This window comes from Cornus florida, unplaced genomic scaffold (genome assembly GCF_030987335.1).
Source record: "Cornus florida cultivar Cherokee Brave unplaced genomic scaffold, ASM3098733v1 CherokeeBrave_3.0.0_Hap2_Chr09, whole genome shotgun sequence".
Lineage (NCBI taxonomy): Eukaryota > Viridiplantae > Streptophyta > Magnoliopsida > Cornales > Cornaceae > Cornus > Cornus florida.
This window is the reverse complement of record NW_026775579.1, coordinates 3,480,780-3,499,318: the sequence shown is the minus strand read 5'-3', so window position 1 is coordinate 3,499,318 and position 18,539 is coordinate 3,480,780. Positions and strand designations below refer to the sequence as shown.

The window sequence follows — 18,539 nt, the reverse complement described above, 5'->3', positions numbered from 1 at the left end:
GGTATACTAACATGAAATCTTTAGCCTAATATTTAGCCACAAAAGATTTAAAATAAGGGTAGTAGGGTTTCTAGATGATTTCCAAAACACGACTTCTTCAACAACATCATCATTTGTAATGGACACTTTTACACCTCTGCATTCTTGGTGATAATTAAGATTTTTGAATGTGGCTTGTGTCTCATTAAAAAAAACTATTATACTTAGGTCGAATGGGTAGTGAATTTTGGTAGCCAGACCTTGCTGGGTGAAGGAGGGGAGGAGGGTTGGCCTTCCTCCATGATGAATCTGAACTCCCTCTATTTAGAGCACACCATTATGAAATTAAACCACAAATAATCCAAATGCTTCTTAATTACCATGGGCTACCAAGTGAAGAACCTAATAAGCATTTGAATGAGTTTCTTGAAGTGTGTTCCACCATGAAATACACGGACATGCTAGAAGAAGTTTTAAGGCTAAAACTCGTCCCTTTCACCCTTAAAGATAAAACAAGATACTGGTTTAACAATTTGAGACCTTTTTATATAACTAATTGGCAAAGATGCAACAAGAGTTCTTCAAAAAGTACTATTCGGTGTCAAAGACCAATTCAATGAGAACTTCAATTTGTGAATTCTCACAAGGGGATGGGGAATTGTTTCATGAGGCATGGGAGCAATTGAACGATTTGCTAAGGAAATGTCCACACCATGACATCCTTAAATGATAATTGGTTCAATTCTTCTTTGAAAGTTTGTCAGACAACTATAAAGGTATGGTTGATGCTTTTATGGGTGGTTCCTATCTTGATAGGCATAAAGATGATGTGTGGCGCTTATATGAGAGCATGAGTAAGAATTCAATGCATCGATCTTTATCGTTTAAAAATGGTAAAAATGTAGGTGGAAGGAAGAATATAGGCTTATATCAAGTCGATCATTCTAATGATATTGCCGCCGAAGTGAAATCCTTGTCTCAAAGGCTGATCAATTTTTGATCAACCGAAATTCGGCCAACCAAGTGTCTTCCTCCCCTAATCATACTCATCATCCTTCTAATGAATCATGCATGACTTGTTCTAGTGTTTTACATTCTACTTCCAATTGTCCCCTTGGGCATATGCAAAGTGAACACCATAAACAAGTGAATGCCACTTTTGTTAACCAAGGGAATAATCCAAACTTCTCTTGGAAAAGCCAAGGGGAAGGCTCAAACCCTCCCCAAAGTGGTTTCCAAAGCAAGTATGTTCCGCCCCCAATGCAAAGCCAAGGTTTCCAAAGTTATCATTCATCTTACCAAGCATCACATGGAAACCAATTTTTAAACTCTCATTTTCCAAACCAATCATCAAATTCTCAAGGAAATTCAAGGAGTCCAGCATTTGAAGAAAAAGTTCTAACTGCTTTGGGTACTTTGGAGGCAAATACTCAATTGCTTCATTCCTACTCCCAATCAATTGCAAAGCTAGAAACCCAAGTCGGGCAAATAGCTAGTACATTAAATGCTAGGGAGAAAGGGAAAATGCCTTCGAATCCACAACCTAAGCAACAATTTGTTGTAGAGACCAATTCCTCTTCGAAAGGTCATACACTTGAACATTTGAATGCGGTGACCACTTTAAGAAGTGGAAGAGTTGTTGATATCCAAGTTGGTGTTTCCAATGTAGAGAGTGAACCGGTGCAACCCAAAGTTGACACCCATCCCGCCTCACATCCTATTCCTCCTTCATTGATTGTGAAAGAATTTAATGTTGAAAATGTTGCAAAGAATGATTTTGAAAAAGCTTTTGAGCCTAAGGCTCCATTTTCAGATGCTTTAAAAACATCTACCTCTCTTGAAAAACAACAAAACAAGGCAAATGAAATCATTGATGTGTTTAGGCAAGTAAAAATCAATCTTCCTCTCTTAGATGCAATTCGACAAATTCCAGCTTATGCCAAATTTTTAAAAGATTTTTGCACCCTTAAGAGGAAGAACAAAAGACAAGCACCAAGAAAAGTTGTTTTAACCGAACAAGTAAGCTCAATCTTGTAACACAACACCCTCCCAAAATTTAAAGACCCTGGTTCACTAACTAATTCATGCACTATTGGTGATCATGTTATTAATCGGGCTCTTCTTGATTTAGGAGCGAGTGTGAATCTTCTCTCTTACTCGATCTATGTTCAATTGGGCTTAGGTGATTTGAAACCAACGTCGTTAGTTTTGCAACTAGCCGACCGATCAATTAAGAAGCCCCGGGGTATCATTGAAGATATTTTGATTAAAATTGACAAGTTCTTCTTCATGGTTGATTTCGTTGTCATTGACATGGAGTCAGTCCCAAATCTTAAGAGCCAAATTCTCGTTATCCTTGGCCGTCCCTTCTTGGTTACTGCTAATGCCAACATTAATTGTAGGACGGGGATAATGAAGATTTTATTTGGTCACATGAAAGTGAAGTTAAATATTTTTAATCCAACCCCAAATTCTATAGACAAACATGAAGAGATATGTGTTGTTGAAAAATGTTTTGAAAGTGAATTTGACAAAAATGAGTCTTTGCTTGGTGTTAAAACTTCAAATGATTTGTCTTCTAAAAAGTTTTCAAAAGAAAGTGTTTTCAAATCTAGTGTTGAAAGGGCATGGAAGCCCAAAGGTTTTGTTGACTAAAGGACATCAATTTCACTTGAACCAAATCTAACAAGTTCTTTAGGGAATAGTTTGTTGGGTGGGGTTCAAAGTTCCATTAACCTCGCCAAGTAGGGGATGTCTTTTAAGATCTTTGATCCGGGCTAAAAAAGCCCAACGTCTTGTTAGAGACGTTAAAGACTAGTGCTTTGTAGGGTTTACAAACCCTATTCCTCCCTCATTTCTTGTTTTGATATTTTTTGCGTCATCTAGATATGAGTTGAATTGAAAAATCTAGTTTCCGGGCAATTTCTTGCATTTTCTGTACTTCTAGTGAAGTTTCGATCAATCGAAGTCAGTTCGATTGATCAAAATTATACTTCGATCGATCGAACCCTGAGAATTTATGACTTTTCACTTTCCATTTTGATCGATCAAAGCTCATCTCAATCGATCAAAATCCATTTGGATCGATCGAAGTAAATGTTCCTTCGATCGATCGAAAATCCTTCGATCGATCAAAATTGCGTCTTTTGAATTTTCAAAAAATGCCTTGATTGTTGGCCTTCCTTCCCCTACTAAATCCTAATTTTCTTTTCTTTTTCTTTTTCTTTTTTCTTCCTTATTTTTCTTTTTCTTTCTTTCTTTCTCTTTCTTCCTCTCTCTCTCTCTCTTCATCTTCTCCCTCTCTCGGCAAAACTCTCTCTCCCCAATTTCAATCTCCCTCTTCTCTCAATCTCAATCCCTTTCAATCTCAGTTCCTCACTCCGGTGAGACCAACCCCAACCTCCCTATCCTTTTCTCCCGCCGGCGAACCATTTAAGCTACCCACATCTCCCTCTGTCCTTTATTTTTTCTGGCAAGAATTTTTGGCCAAAAAGGGCCAAAACCGACATCTATCTCTCTATTCACTCTCGGATTCCCTCATATCCATTGTCTTCGGCTAATTTAGGCCAAGGAGAGGCCGATTCAACCTCTGGCGACCTCTGCATTTTTCAGAGAAGCTCTGGCGAGCTTCCGGTCATCTCCTCCGGCCACGGTGAGGCCAGAAATCCTCCGTTTTGATCCAAATTATTCGTTTCAATCTCCTCTTTTCTTTTTTGGATCGGGTATGTTCCATTGTGTTCATTGTGTTTTCTTTTATTGATTTTTATTTTAACTTTGTTTATTTACTTTATGTTTTGTTTTGTTTCTATTTTATTCTATGTTTTTCATTTTATTTGTCATTTGTATATATGCTTGTGGATTTAAAAAATTAGAAAATAAATAAAAAATGGAAAAGAGATCAAAATAAATGAAAAAATAAAAAAAATGAAAATGAAAAATTGTTTTTTTTTTTTTTTTGAAAAAAAATTGGAGTAATAATTTTTGGATTGCATACTTTGATTTTGGTTGAATGGTGATGGGAACACATTGAAAATTGAAGAATGGATTGTGGTTGTTGATGTAGTTAGAAGGAGAATGGGCAGCTTTTACTTGGATTTGATGTTGTGGGCGGTGTCCCTTATTGAAATGTTGAATGAAGTTGATTTGAATTCCATATGCTGCTTGATTGTGATTGAATGATTGAATTGCATATTTGTTTGTGTTTGAAAAATTTTGGGAAAGTCCATTTTTAAGGGGAAATTATGCCGGATTTCTAAAAAATTAAAATTGAACTTTGATTTTACATTCTAAAAGGCATGTGGATTATTTTTGAAACTTGAGATGGATTTGTTGATTTTAAAATGTAAATTTGAATGTCAAAATGAACTTGTTGTCTCGAGTTTTGAAATGAAAGAAAAATTTCTTGAACTTGAAATATTTTTGCAAATCTTCTTGTAATGGCATTGAATATTTTTTATTTTATTTTGAAATGATTGTGAGCATAATCCTGACTTGTTTCATTTGATTGTCTTGAGTATGAAATGCATAGATGTGTTGATTTTGGATTATCTTAAATGCATACAAGTATGTTTTGACTTGAATCTTGTACTTTTGAACTTGAAATTGCAAAGTCTTGTCTTAAATGTATATAAGTGTTACAAATGGACCTCTTTGAAAAGTTTTGATTTCCAATTGACTTTAGCTCTTAATTCAACTGCATTGTTTTGATAAAATGAACTTTGAATGTTTAAAATGCTTTGTGATCACACTTCTTCGGTTCAAACGATTAAAAAAGAAAGTTTTGAACTTTGTTTTGGAAATGAGAAGTCGAGTTGCTTGAGTCATTATTTTGTTGTTCATTCATTGCATGATTCTTGTCATGAAGCTTTTATACAATGCAATTGAATGTTTTGACTCCAAAGTTTTTAAAATTCTAATTTTGCCCCAAAAATGTCTAGTAATTCCAAAGTTGACCAAAATGCTCTTGTTTGAGTTAAAACTTGTTCCATTTGACATCTTTCCATCCAATTACATATGCTAAGTGCCTTTGAACTTGTTTGTGATGCAATTATGGATTCTTGTCATGTTAGGGCAGAAGTTTGATGTCTTATGATCTTTCTTATCATGATTTTGATCTTCTCTTGCGAAATAAGATGAATTGCCATTCCAACCCAACTTTTTGAAGTCAAATGATTCCAATTGTTGCTTATTGACCTTGAAACTTGTCAAATGTGTTCCTATTTGAATAATTATGTGAACTTTGGAATAATTGCAACTTGTTGCTTGTAAATACACCATTTTGCACACACTTATGTCACATTGATAGTTTTTGAGAGTTTTTGTGCATATTTCAATCCTATCTTTTTGGAATTGATTTTTAACTAAGTTTAGGGGTGTGCTATGGATGTTTGGAGTTTAAAATGCATCATTGGGATGTGGTTTCTGTTCTTTGGCCTTAGTATATCTTTTTGAGCTTAGCTTGAATTTTGAAATGAAATTTGACATGAGTCCGAGGATATGTTTGCTTTGTTTCGAAAATTATCTATTTAAATGCCATTTGCTTGATATCATATACTTGTGATCCACTCCTGGGAGTCAAGTAAGGGCTTATGATAGAGGTTCTTTCTGGTCCTGATTTTGATTCCACAATGGTAAGCTTTTTGTATTCTCAGTTTTTGACCATTCTTTGCTTCATTTAAGCTTTTGAAGGGGGTCGCGAGCCATAAGCGATCATTTTTCTGCTTAGCTATTGCTTAGAAGGGGTCACAAGCCATGAGTGATCATAGGATCTTGATTTTGTTGCATTAGAGTATGAGATATTTCTTTGTCTGGAGTTTGTTGATATATGTGCATCATTCAAATATATGCTATCTAGTTGCATACTATGTCCAGGATTCATTCTTGAACTTGTCAGTCATAACATGCCTTGGATTGAAGTGTTTTATAACTGTGCATCCCATTTAGCCTTTATTACATGATATGCATGCTTCTTTAGTCCCAGGTTGACCTTTGCCATAATTATATGCTCCATGTTATCCTGATTGCTCTATTTGATCTTAACTGTTGAACTTGTAGACATTCTTACTTAGGAATTTATACGATGTCATCCTAGGGTCTACTTGCCATGTTATTGTAGATTTTACTTAAGTTTTAGGTTTTTGAATGCACGTTATATCATTTATGCACATCACAGCCTATGTTTGCCTCGTTGATCATATTTCTGCTTAAAATGTTCCAAGTGTGACTTTTCTGCCCTCTATGCCATCACTACATTATTTTGCATATCTGAGATTGCTTATTGTGCTTTGATCTATTCTGTCTAGCTGAATCATGTTGAATGATAATGTTGAAGTTTTCTTAATCATTTCTTGCACAGGCATGATCCTATTTGTTTATTCTCTGTTTCTACTTGATTTAGGTATGCCATATGTTTTCTTATCAGTTGTTTACCTTATTCTTTACCTGTGCACTGATTTATTCTTAAAGCTTTTACAGATGCAGCACAGAGAAAAGACACTTGCTAGGAAGCGAGTACACAGAGCTCCACAACCTCTACCTCCACCTCTAAAGGCAGAGCCTTTGTCGTCTTCATCTTCAGCATCTATAGCAGTCCATTCCGAGCCATCTTCTATGGAAGTCAAGCATCCTATTGTCCGAGAGGTCCCTTCTATTTCTTACTCTTATAGGAAGCTGGAGCTCAAGTACAGATTCTATCGCAGTCTATTTGCCCGGTTGGACCAGACCAAGTGGTCTTATGATAAGCTTATTCATCAGGGTATTGATGCTATCATGACACCGGCAGACATAGTTGTCTATCCCCGGTTGGTTGCCCTGTTCTACCTGTGGAGATATGTGTGCCCTAGCATAGCAAATTCTTATTTTGGATTGTAAAAGTCATGGTTCCTTATGTGAATATTATTATTAAAACATTGTACAATTGGTGAATAGAATGTATTATTTTTTGATTCATTATGGAATTGATTGTGCCTACTTGATTACAAAATAAATTTATCTATGTATGTAATGGCAATTAATACTAAGTTATAAATTAGTAATCATAAATGGTTCAAAGTCAGTAATTATGGATGGACATTTAATTAGTTAAGACTTGAACCGAGTCCACGATAGATTGAGATATATTGCGAGAACTGTCGTAAGTAATTGCTCTCTATCACAGTCATGACTTTTGACTCTCAAGTATGAGAGAAGTATAGACTCTTTTATTAATTAATAATTACTTTGATTTGTTTGGCGGATACCTCGGGATCTTTAGATCGGCACTTTGGGTAGTTATGTAATTAATAGTTAGAGGTCTATATTCTCAATATTTGCATCAATGCTTTTTGTATTTATTTTGTTTTGATTATGATTGATCACAAATTAAATTCGAACGCCTTCGTATGTTTTAAAAAAATGTTTTCTATATATATTTATTTAGTAAATTATTATTTTTGTCAAATAAATATTTTATTGTGATCGAGCCGGAAATAATCAAAGGTAACAAAATAATTATATTAATTATGTTGTCGGATTGATGGCTTTAATTATCTGATAATTAATTATGCATAGAGGGGTCAAAGTGCAACATTGACTTAGAGGTTATTTACTATTTAATTGGAGTGCAATTAATTTCTTTTAGTGGAGTAGAAATTAATTTATGAATTAATTGAATTGGGTCCATGGTTTAATGGACCGGACCAATTATTAATTTATAGGAGCCAAGAAAATAGTAAGCCCAAAAGATTCTCACCAATAACCCAAGTTGAAATTGGAGTCCTATTAGAATTGAGAAATTTGATTTAGAGATGGAGAATGATTTCTTGTTTCCTTTTTCTTATTTTTATTTTGCCTATATATACATGGGTTCATGTATATTTTAGGTGTGACTTTCAGAACAAGAAAAAGGAATATACTTTTTTTCTCTAGATTTTAGGGTTTGTTTTCTCTTCTAAAGGAGGCTACCACAAGCCTTGATTCCAAGGTCATTCATCAAGGTATATTGGTGATTTCTAAAGGGAAGATCATAATCAAGAAGAAGGAGAGAGGATCTTGCTAAAGGGATCTACAATAAGTGAGAACATTCACTTTAGAGGTAAGATTAAAAGGTTTACTTAGACCTTTGATGTAAGTATTCAATCTGTTTATTGAATGATACATCATCTTTTATTTGTTTTTGCATAAAACTTATCTCTATGTGATGAATCAAGATCTATGTTTGCAAATCCTTCAAAAGTTTTTAGAAACTTGCACGTTTCCCAACAGTGGTATCAGAGCATGGTTTGATTCATTACTAGAGATCAAGTGTTTATCAAAATCATCTTCATGGATCCAAATTATATATAAATATATATATTTATTGATATATGTTGATGTATGATTTATTATGTTAATATATATTGATACATGATGATGTATGTATAATTATGAATGGATGATGATGTGTGTTTAGGCCATGGATGAAGCTTATAGGTTTATTGAATGTAATTTTATCTGTAATGACTCGGTCTTTTTCCTCCTTTTCCTTTTTCGGCGATTTTCTTTTTTCGTCTTTTTGTTATTTTGTCCTTTCCCTATTTCGTCTTTTCCCGTTTATCAATTTTCCTTACATAACCTCATTTTTTGTACTCGAATTTGATTCCAGTTTTGCATGCATTCATGATATTTGATTTCCATGACATTTGTATTTTTACTTTTGTAGAAAATACATTATAGTTGCTTACTTTTTCATAAAGAACATGAATGCATACTTTTTTGTAATTCTTCTTTATTTTTGGGGGTTTTAGTGTAATTACATAAAGTAATTATTTTTCATCTTGGGGACCATTTTACAATTTATTTTGGAATATATTTTCAAAAAGGACCTTTTTGCAATTTTTGAAAAATATGACAAGTGTCACATTCTCATGGTGCCACTTGTTGGCAATGGGGTGGAGTGACTTAGATGTATTATCTTTTGACATTTGAAGGGTGGAGATTCACCCACATGTTGGCCTAGGATTGGTGCACTTGTTGGCTTAGATGGTTGACAAGTGTAGGCTTAGGATTAAGCCTAGGAAGGAGCCTTGGATTTGTGACAAGTGTAGGCACCAAAATAAGTCTTGTATTGTGTGTGTGTGAGAGGTAGTGTAAGAGCACATAGTGAGTGGAGGATTTTTAGCCCTTCCACTCACCATTGCACACTTTATCTTCTTCATTTCACTTGTTCTTCAAAACCCTAGCATAGCCACCATTGGAGAAAAGCTTGGTTAATAGTTTTGACTTCATTTTTGGCCTCCTTCCATTTACCCTAGACTTAAAACCTTGGAACACAAAAGGTTCCCCTCACTCTCCTCTTCAATAACCCTAAACTTGTTTTACATTTTGAGCTTGGTTGCTTGGATTATAGAGATTCAATTCTCTATTGAGGTAAGGGTGGTAGTAGGTTTATATTTTAAGTGTTTTATAATACTTTGGGGTTTAATATATATTGTGTACATGCTTTTAGACTTGTAGTATTGCATATTTTAGGAAATCTTTATGATTGACTTAGGGTTTATTGATTTAAACATGTATATTGTGTATATATCTTGTGTAGAATTATTGATATTGTATAGAACTCTTATTGATTTGAATTACTATACTATTGTGATGATAATTCTACATTCTAGTTGATTACTATTGGTAATTGTAATGATTTTAGAAGCTTAATACTATAATGTTGTAATCTAGTATATGAAGCTTCTTATTAAAGCATGATTTAAATTGATAAGTTAGTGGTATTATATTGCACATTATATCATGTTAAGAACTTGTCATTTATTATGCCATTCTAGACTTGGAACCCTAAGACATGGTTTGTGTGGTTTCAAAATGCTTGTGCATGAAAGGTGGTATATATGCCTTAATATTGTGTATAAGTTTTGAACTTGATATATTTTGGATTCTCTTGGAACATAGTTACAAGTGACATGGCTAGAGTTTGGCTCTGGTGTGGGAGGTATGAGTTCTCCCCAATTGAAATAGTGTGCACTAGGGTGGTCTTCCCAACGGGTTAATGTCCGGAATAACCATTGAGGTCTCGGCAGAATTTTGAGCTTAGATATTCAAGGATTCCACTTTTTGATTTCGCATTCATTTCTAAGTTGACAATTAATGTTATTTTAACTTGTAAATTTTGTTATATGCAATTTGATGTTGTTAAGTACATCCATTTTGATATTGTGTTGCTAAGAAACATTTAAGTTAGCATAAGATGATCCCTTAGAACACCTTGAACATAGACGTTAAGTGGAATGCTCCCTTGTATTCGTCTATATTGATCTTGTAATGATATTGAAACTTTAGGGTATACGCATATGCTTTTTCCTACGAGTAATTTGATTACTCACCCTAGTTGTGTGGGTTATTTTATAGGTACAGAGACTATGTTCTTGGATGCTCATCAACTTTAGGGGCTTATGAGCAATTTAAAGCATTTTTGTAAATTTCATAAGCCTTTTGGATGTTATATTTTGTATACCATGGATGTATGGTATTGTAGAAGCTAAGATGGCTTCCTTGATTTGTAATGTATATCTAAGAACACTTGAAAATGTCTATTTTGTATGCATAACATGAGGCCAAGTGCCATGTACATTTATATCACATGTATGCTAGTTTAATTCCATAGTTTGTCTTATGAAATTATGAGAATTCGAGGTTTGATAGGTCGTATTTTGTACATGACATGCTATGTGGCCATGGGCTATTGGAACACATGTATTTATTCATTTTACATATGCGTGCATGTTCACTTTGGCACACAACACCATTTTTGATGAAATGAACACTTAGAGTAGTATTCATTTTCACATTTTTGCTAAATCAGACCCCAAGGGCATTTTTGGTATTTCACTTGAAAAATAAATGTTGGTCTTGACATGGTTGACCAGAAAACATGATTTTAAGGGGGATTGCTTCATAATTTTTTTTTCCAAAAAAAGGCCCAGAAAGTCCTCAAAATCACATTTTAAGTCCCAAAAGCTGCTAGGCTTGTCTGCAGGGCGAGCATTCGTACATGGGGACGAGCGCTCGCATTTAGGGCAGTAGGTTTTTGCCCCTAGGTGTGCGCCGTATGAGTGCTCATAGCTCTTGTACGAGTGCTCGTCCATCCCTTTTTCAGCACTGCACCTCTGACTTCAAATTGTCATATCTTCTTTATTTTAACTTTGAATTGGTCCATTCTTAAGTCTAAACTGACTGTATCGAACTAAGCTTTCCAATGGTACCAATTAGAGTTTTAGATTCCATTTGTAGCTCAAGATATTCCAATTTTAGTGGAGGGGTGTCAGTTTTTGGCTCGAATCGGGATAGGGTTTTTCTTCCTTCGACTTCAAGACTTGATACCTTTGCCGTCCGGACTCCGAATCAAGTGATTCTTGAGTCCATCTTTGTTAATCTTTCATTGTCTTTCCAATGGTTGCACGGTGGCATCCATTTTAGTTTGAAATGACCATTTTACCCATGGTTTATTTCTTATTGAGTTTGACATTCTTGCTTCATTGCTTGGCTCATTTGAGTTTCATGACTTCATGGGGAGTCATTTTGGTGCCTTAGGGATGATGTACATCTCTAGAGGTCATTTTACACATTTTGCTTCCACATTTTTGGATCCATCATCGGGTCACCTTTCGGTCATCACTGGCGCACTGGGTATATAAATCTTGGGCCGTCACAAGTGGTATCAGAGCCCTAGGTTTGAATACCTTAGGACGAAGGGTTTTGGGTCTATATCATGCTTTTGTTGATTTACTTTGATATGTTCACATGCTTTTGATAACATGTTTTAGCTTTATAACATGTTTATGTGTTCTGTTATATCACGCTTGGTAGTATGACATGTCTTTAGGCTTATATGCTTATATGTTTAAGAGCATCCTTGTTTGCCATGTATGCTTATTTGCTTAAGTGCTTAACTGTTTACACAGCTTTCCTTGATTGCTTTAGCATGACTCTATGTTACATACCTTGTCTTGCTTTGTGTTTTGTGCATTCATAGGGTGAGTTGCACTCAGTTATAATAACTTGTGTTATTGTTTACCTCTTTTCTTATGTACGTTTAGCATCATGGTTGTCATGCGTGGAGAGTCTTCACGTCAGGGCATTGAGGAGCAGGTGGCTGACACCGAGTTCACGAGGGGTCTAGGGAGGCCCAGGATTCCAGTTCGTGGTGCGGATGCTGATCTGCCGCTGGCACTGACTTATGAGGAGCGGGTTGCTCAGGGAATCAATCAGGGGATCACTGAATCCCTACAAGAGTTGATACGCCAGCAGGTGGCAGGGATACATATTTCGGCACCGGCACCGGCACCAGTAGTCAATGAGGCACTAGAGTACTTTATGTGACTATAAAGGGTCAAGATTGATCCATTTGCGGGGAGTTCAGATCCGCTAGTCTCAGAAGCTTGGTTGGAACTTACGGTTCGCAAGTTAGACAGTATGGCAGTACCCATGGACAGGTTGAGGATTTCCTTGACTGCTTCTTTCTTTATGGGGGATGCAGATATTTGGTGGAGGTTTATGACCAATGTTCATAATGTTGAGTTGATGACTTGGAATGAGTTCAGGGGTTTGTTCTTCGAGCGCTTCTTTCCTAGGCCTATGAGGTGGGAGATGAGAACACAGTTTGCAGGTCTTTATCAAGGCACCATGAGTGTCATTGAGTATGAGACACGATTTACTTCTCTCTCTCGTTATGCCAAGGATATGGTAGCAACAGACGAGGCTAGGGCAATGAAGTTTTAACATTGGCTACATCTTGACATTAGGCCACGGGTCTCAATTCTTGATTTGAGGACTTACAGAGAAGTGGTCCAGAGGGCTATGCTAGCTCAGGCAGAGGAATGGGATCAGTTACACATCAGGGGTTCACACAAGCAGCCTCGTGGAGATAATCCATCATCTTCCGGGAGTCAGTGGAAGAAGCCCAGGGCAGGGAACAATACTCACTCATAGGGGGCATCACAGCAGAATCGTTCTGCACCTATATTTCCTGTATCTTTGGGATCAACCCAGGGAGTGGTTTGTTACCATTGTCAGTAGCCGGGGAACATCAAGCCCCGCTGCCCACAGCTTCGGGCACAGGCTAGTCAGACTTCAGTCTCTGCAAAAATAGGGCAGGGAGCTTGCTTCTATTGCAAGCAGTCAAGTCATCTCAGGAAGGATTGTCCAAAGTTGTTGAATAAGTCACGTAGTGGCACAGATTCACAGATGGTACCAGCATAATCTGTAGTGGTTCAATCTGGTTTCAGAGTTCCTCAGGCACCATATCCAATGGTGCCAGTTGGCACTTATCCAGCCAGGGGTGCTATACCTACTACTTCTACACATCAGTTAGGCTATCAGGGCAGTTCACAATAGGGCTCAGGGACTCAGGGACGAGCCTACGCTCTTCCACAGGCGGATGCTTCTGTAGGCACTTCTTTAGTTCGAGGTATCTTTCCAGTTTTCAGTTCTTGGGCACGAGTTCTTGTTGACACGGGTGCATCATATTCTTTCATTTCTGCATCATTTGCACATTCATTGGGTTTAAAGGTCACACTTCGGGATAGTCTTCTTTGTGTTGACACACCAGTTGGGGGTCCAGTGTCTTTGGATCATGTTTGTCGGGGTTGTGCTATTGAGATAGCTGGGCGGACCTTAGAGTTTGATTTCGTAGTTCTTGACATGACGGGCTTTGACGTCATTCTCGAGATGGATTGGCTGTCATTCTTTCGGGCTACGATTGATTGCTTTCGTGGGAAAGTGTCCGTTTGCACTCCTAAGGGAGATTGTTTCTATTTTATGAGGGATCGGAGTGATTCCCACCCAGCGATGGTTTTCAGCATTGGTGACTTGAGTCGCCACAGATCCTACTTGGCTAGTTTGCTAGTTGACAAGGATAGCAGTTTGGGTCGTGTTTTTTTGGTAGTTGTTGAGGATTTTGTTGATGTCTTTCTAGAGGAACTGACAGAGTTACCTTGTTTAAGGGAAGTTGTCTTTGCCATTGATGTCATTCCCGGTACATCGCCCATCTCTATGGCATCGTACCATATGGCACCGGCAGAACTTGATGAGCTGAAAGGTTAGTTGGATGATTTGAAAGCTAAGGGCTTTATTCGTCCTAGTGCTTCACCATGGGGACCATCGGTTCTTTTTGCGAAAAAGAAGGATGGGTCTTTGAGACTTTGCATCAATTATCGTAAGTTGAATCATGCTACGATCAAGAACAGGTATCCTTTGCCAAGGATTGATGACTTGTTTGATCAGTTGAAAGGAGCGACATGCTTTTTGAAGATTGATTTAAGATCAGGTTACTATCAGTTAAGGGTTAAGGATGAGGATATATCCAAGACCGCTTTTTGCACACGGTATGGCCATTATGAGTTTCTGGTGATGCCATTTGGTTTGACTAATGCTCCAGTACCTTTTATGGATTTGATGAACCGTGTATTCAGTGACTATCTTGACAAATTTGTGGTGGTGTTCGTTGATGACATTCTGGTACTCGGCTTTGGTAGAAGAGTATGAGTATCTGATGAGCGCTGAAAAGTGCGCATTTAAACCCCTTAAGCTTAGGCATTCTAGCACCTTTATCTATCTTACTTTACCATTTTAGATTGATTTCATATTATTTCCATTTTCAGGCATTTATCCCGAAAATAAGCTAACTCAGCCAAATAAGAGCTTAATTGAAGCAATTCTGGGATTAAACAAAGAAAGGAGCAAAGTGGAGAAAGAAGAAAGCAAATGAAGCCAAAGGTGGGAAGCAGCAAAGCTCGATCGATCCAACTTCAAGGTTCGATCGATCGACTAATGATTGATCTCAGCACTTCAAGATAGATCCAAGCCTTGACCTAAAAGCATAAAGTCCAAAAGTTCGATCGATCCAACACCATCCTTCGATCGATCGAACACTTTTGTCCTTATTCAAATGATTGATCCTATCCACAGTTGTACCACCCACTAACCATTTTTGTCCTTTTCCCATAAATATCTCCCAAAATATCTCAGATTTATCTTTTCCCAAAAAGCTCAACCAGTTGGATCGATCCAGCCTAAGTTCGATGGATCTCAGCAAGTTCGATCGAGCCACGTCTAAGGTTCGATCGATCGAACTTCCTCCAGTGCGAAAAAGTTAAATTTCCAGCTTGTACAATCCATTTTCTATCTAATCATTAGAGAATATTCTTTGCACGACCCCAGGTCATTTTGTGTGCCACTTAACCTACCTATAAAAGGAATATGATGCACTTTTTGAGATATATACAATTCTAGGGTTTATTCTTTAGGGAGCCAATATCATTTTCATATCATCTCTTGGAGAGGAAGCATAGAGGAAGAGGAGGCTAGAGACACTATTGGAGTTCCTCATCAACAAGGAGCAGATTTCAACCATGGAGTTAGCCCTTGAGGGTTGGAGTAACATAACCATGAGTGGCTAGACATCCTCTTAGGGCTAGAGTTAGCCCCAAGCATGCTTTCTATATCTTAATCTTGTGTATTATTGAGGGATTAGTGTTGTAATTAATGTTTTGACACTTTGATATATATAGATCTTGTTTATTCAATGATTTATGTGGTTTAATGCTTCCAATTGATCATTTCATTCTATCCATATGTCTATGTATGCTAGAATAGGTGTTCATGTGCTTGTCTCTCGATTTTGTGTTATTGATGCTTGTCTATGTGTATTGATGCTATAGATTTGGAGATTGTCAAAACATAGTGCTTAAAGGAATGCTCTTGTGATTCTCTTGATGGTTCATACTTATTCCTTGATAAATTGTGCCTCTCCCCTAGTTTATTTTCATGCTAGTAGTGTAGATGTAGTGTAGTTGTAGTGTAGTGTTAAATGGGAGGACAATCTATTCTTGTTGTTTGATGATCTAAGCTTTTGAATGCAAGTAGCATATGTCTCTATCCTTTGTTGTATGTGGATTGTGAGTTTGATGAAATGATTAATGACTTGTTTTGATCTATTATGCCATTCACATGTTGTTTAAACAATATATACTTCATTGCTTAGATATATTATGCCCTTCACATGATGTTTAGACAATACATGCTTAACTAGTCATCCTTACTTGTTGAACCAATCAAACACACACACACACACCAATATTGCAACACACTTTTTGCCCTTATTAGTCACTTGTCAATGGTGTAGAAGTGCATTACTTGGTGGTGATCTCTAAACCCCAGGATCTCTTTCTCTCTCTATTACTTACTCTTAATTGCATTCTTTTGTTATCACTTAGTTGAATTTAGTTGCTCTCTAATCAACCAACCAACCAACCAATTGTTTGATCACTCGACTTACTAGCTCTAATAGCGATTCCACGACATTGTTCGATCCTCATAATCCCTTGGGACAATCCCTACTCGCCCTAGCTATATTTATAGTGAAAGGTAGTAGTGGCTTCTATAAATGTAAAATTCTTGGCCCTCGCCTAAAATTCACACTCTTAAGCTTATGGTAAGACGACGATACCATCAGTTTTTGGCGCCGTTGCCGGGGATTTGATTGATTCGATTTGGCAACTTCGGATTTGTGGAATTGATTAGGATTAGTGCTCTTTTGATCGTGTCTTTACTTTACTTTTATTTTTCTTTTTGGTTACTTATTGTGTTGTTCTTACTTAACTAGGTCCATTGTTGGAGAGGAAGCAAGCAAAGGAGCATTCAAGCTAAGCAAGCAAAGAAAATAAAAAGCTAAAATTCTAAAAATTTGCCAAGCTAAGCTTTAAATTTGGAGTTGAAGTGCTAAATGACCTTTGTGAGACTTTCTTTACTCAATCCCTTAGTTAAATCGTTGGCCCACGTGGAGGCTTGTTTTTAATTGTTCTTGCATCATTGTTGTTAAAGCATGGGAGTATGAATTAAGTGTTTGTGGAAGAAGTCTAATGGCATTGTTGTGAAAGCATAGTGTTTGTCATTCTTTGTGTTTGTTGTGTTTTGCATTGTGCATGCATGGACGTCGTTTATTGAGACCAACTCTTATCCCTCTTGATTTATATCTTGAATCTATTGTTAGAAATCATAGGGGAAAATGAAGTTCAAATAGAGCCAATCTATCAATGGATGACCATAATGATAATCATGTTGAGGACCTTGGTCACATAGACCAATAAGGTATCCTTCATCTCAATGTGCACAGGCATTAGGCATGCCTAGGCCATTCATTCACCAACCACCACAACAACAAGGCTAAGTTCCATATGGAATGCCAAGGCTAATGTATGCTCCACAACCTCCCATCATCAATCAAAGAATTCAAAACCAAGGTGTTCATGTTGCACCTCAAGTAGCTAATCCACCTCTTACTTTAAGAGACCATTATGTGCCTAACAAGTATAATGCACCTACATGCATCCAATTGTCTCCATTTAGAGCACATCATTATGAAATCAAGCCACAAACCATTCAAATGCTTCCTAACTATCATGGACTTCCAAGTGAAGAACCTTACAAGCATTTGGATGAGTTTCTTGAAGTATGTTCCACCGTAAAATATACGGACATGCCGGAAGAGGTTTTAAGACTAAAACTTTTTTTATTCACCTTAAAAGATAAGGTAAAGTATTAGTTTAACAATCTTAGGCCTTTTTCAATGATTTCTTGGGCAGAAATGCAACAAAAATTCTTGAAGAAGTACTATCCGGTTTCAAAGACCAATGCCATGAGAACCTCAATTAGAGAATTTTCACATGGGGATGGAGAAACGTTTCATGAGGCATGGGAACGCTTCAGTGAATTGCTTAGGAAATGTCCACATCATGACATGCCCAAATTGCAATTAGTTTAATATTTCTTTGAGAGCTTATCGGACAACTATAAGGGCATGGTTGATGCTTCCATGGGTGGCTCATACATTGATAGGCATGAGGATGACGTGTGGCGTCTTTATGAGAGCATGAGTGAAAATTCTTTGCATAGAATATTATTATCCAAGAATGGTAGAAATTCACAAGGTAGGAAGAGTGTTGGCTTACATCAAGTCGACCATTCAAATGAAATAGCCGCTGAAATGAAGTCTTTATCTCAAAGGTTTGATCAATTTTTAATTAACCAAAACTCGGCAAACCAAGTATCTTCCTTCCCTAACCATTCTCATCGTGCATCAAATGAAACATGTGTGACTTGTTCTAGTATTCTTCATTCTACTTCTCATTGTCCTCATGGACAAGTGCAAAATGAACCTAATGAACAAGTCAATGCAGCTTTTGTGAACCAAGGGAACAATCCTTATGGTACTTACTATAATCCAAGTTGGAGGAATCATCCGAATTTCTCTTGGAAAAACCAAGGAGAGGGCTCAAACCCTTCCCAATGCGGTTTTCAAGGGAAGTACATTCCACCTCCACTTCAAAACCAAGGATCCCAAGGTTATAGACCTTATCAATCACAAGGGAATCAATTTGCTAATTCTCATTTTCCCAACCAATCTTATTCCCAAGGTAATACTAGAAGTCCCGCCTTTGAAGAAAAAGTTTTGAATGCTTTGGGCACTTTAGAGGCTAACACTCAATTGCTTCATTCTCACTCTCAATCTATTGCAAAGCTAGAAACCCAAGTAGGGCAAA

The 18,539-nt window shown here is 36.9% G+C and overlaps 2 pseudogenes; both read right to left on the bottom strand.

Moving 5' to 3' along the window:
* Positions 1–600: 600 nt before the first annotated feature.
* Positions 601–699, bottom strand: LOC132275595 (small nucleolar RNA R71; annotated as a pseudogene).
* Positions 700–17,640: 16,941 nt separating this feature from the next.
* Positions 17,641–17,739, bottom strand: LOC132275585 (small nucleolar RNA R71; annotated as a pseudogene).
* Positions 17,740–18,539: the final 800 nt, after the last annotated feature.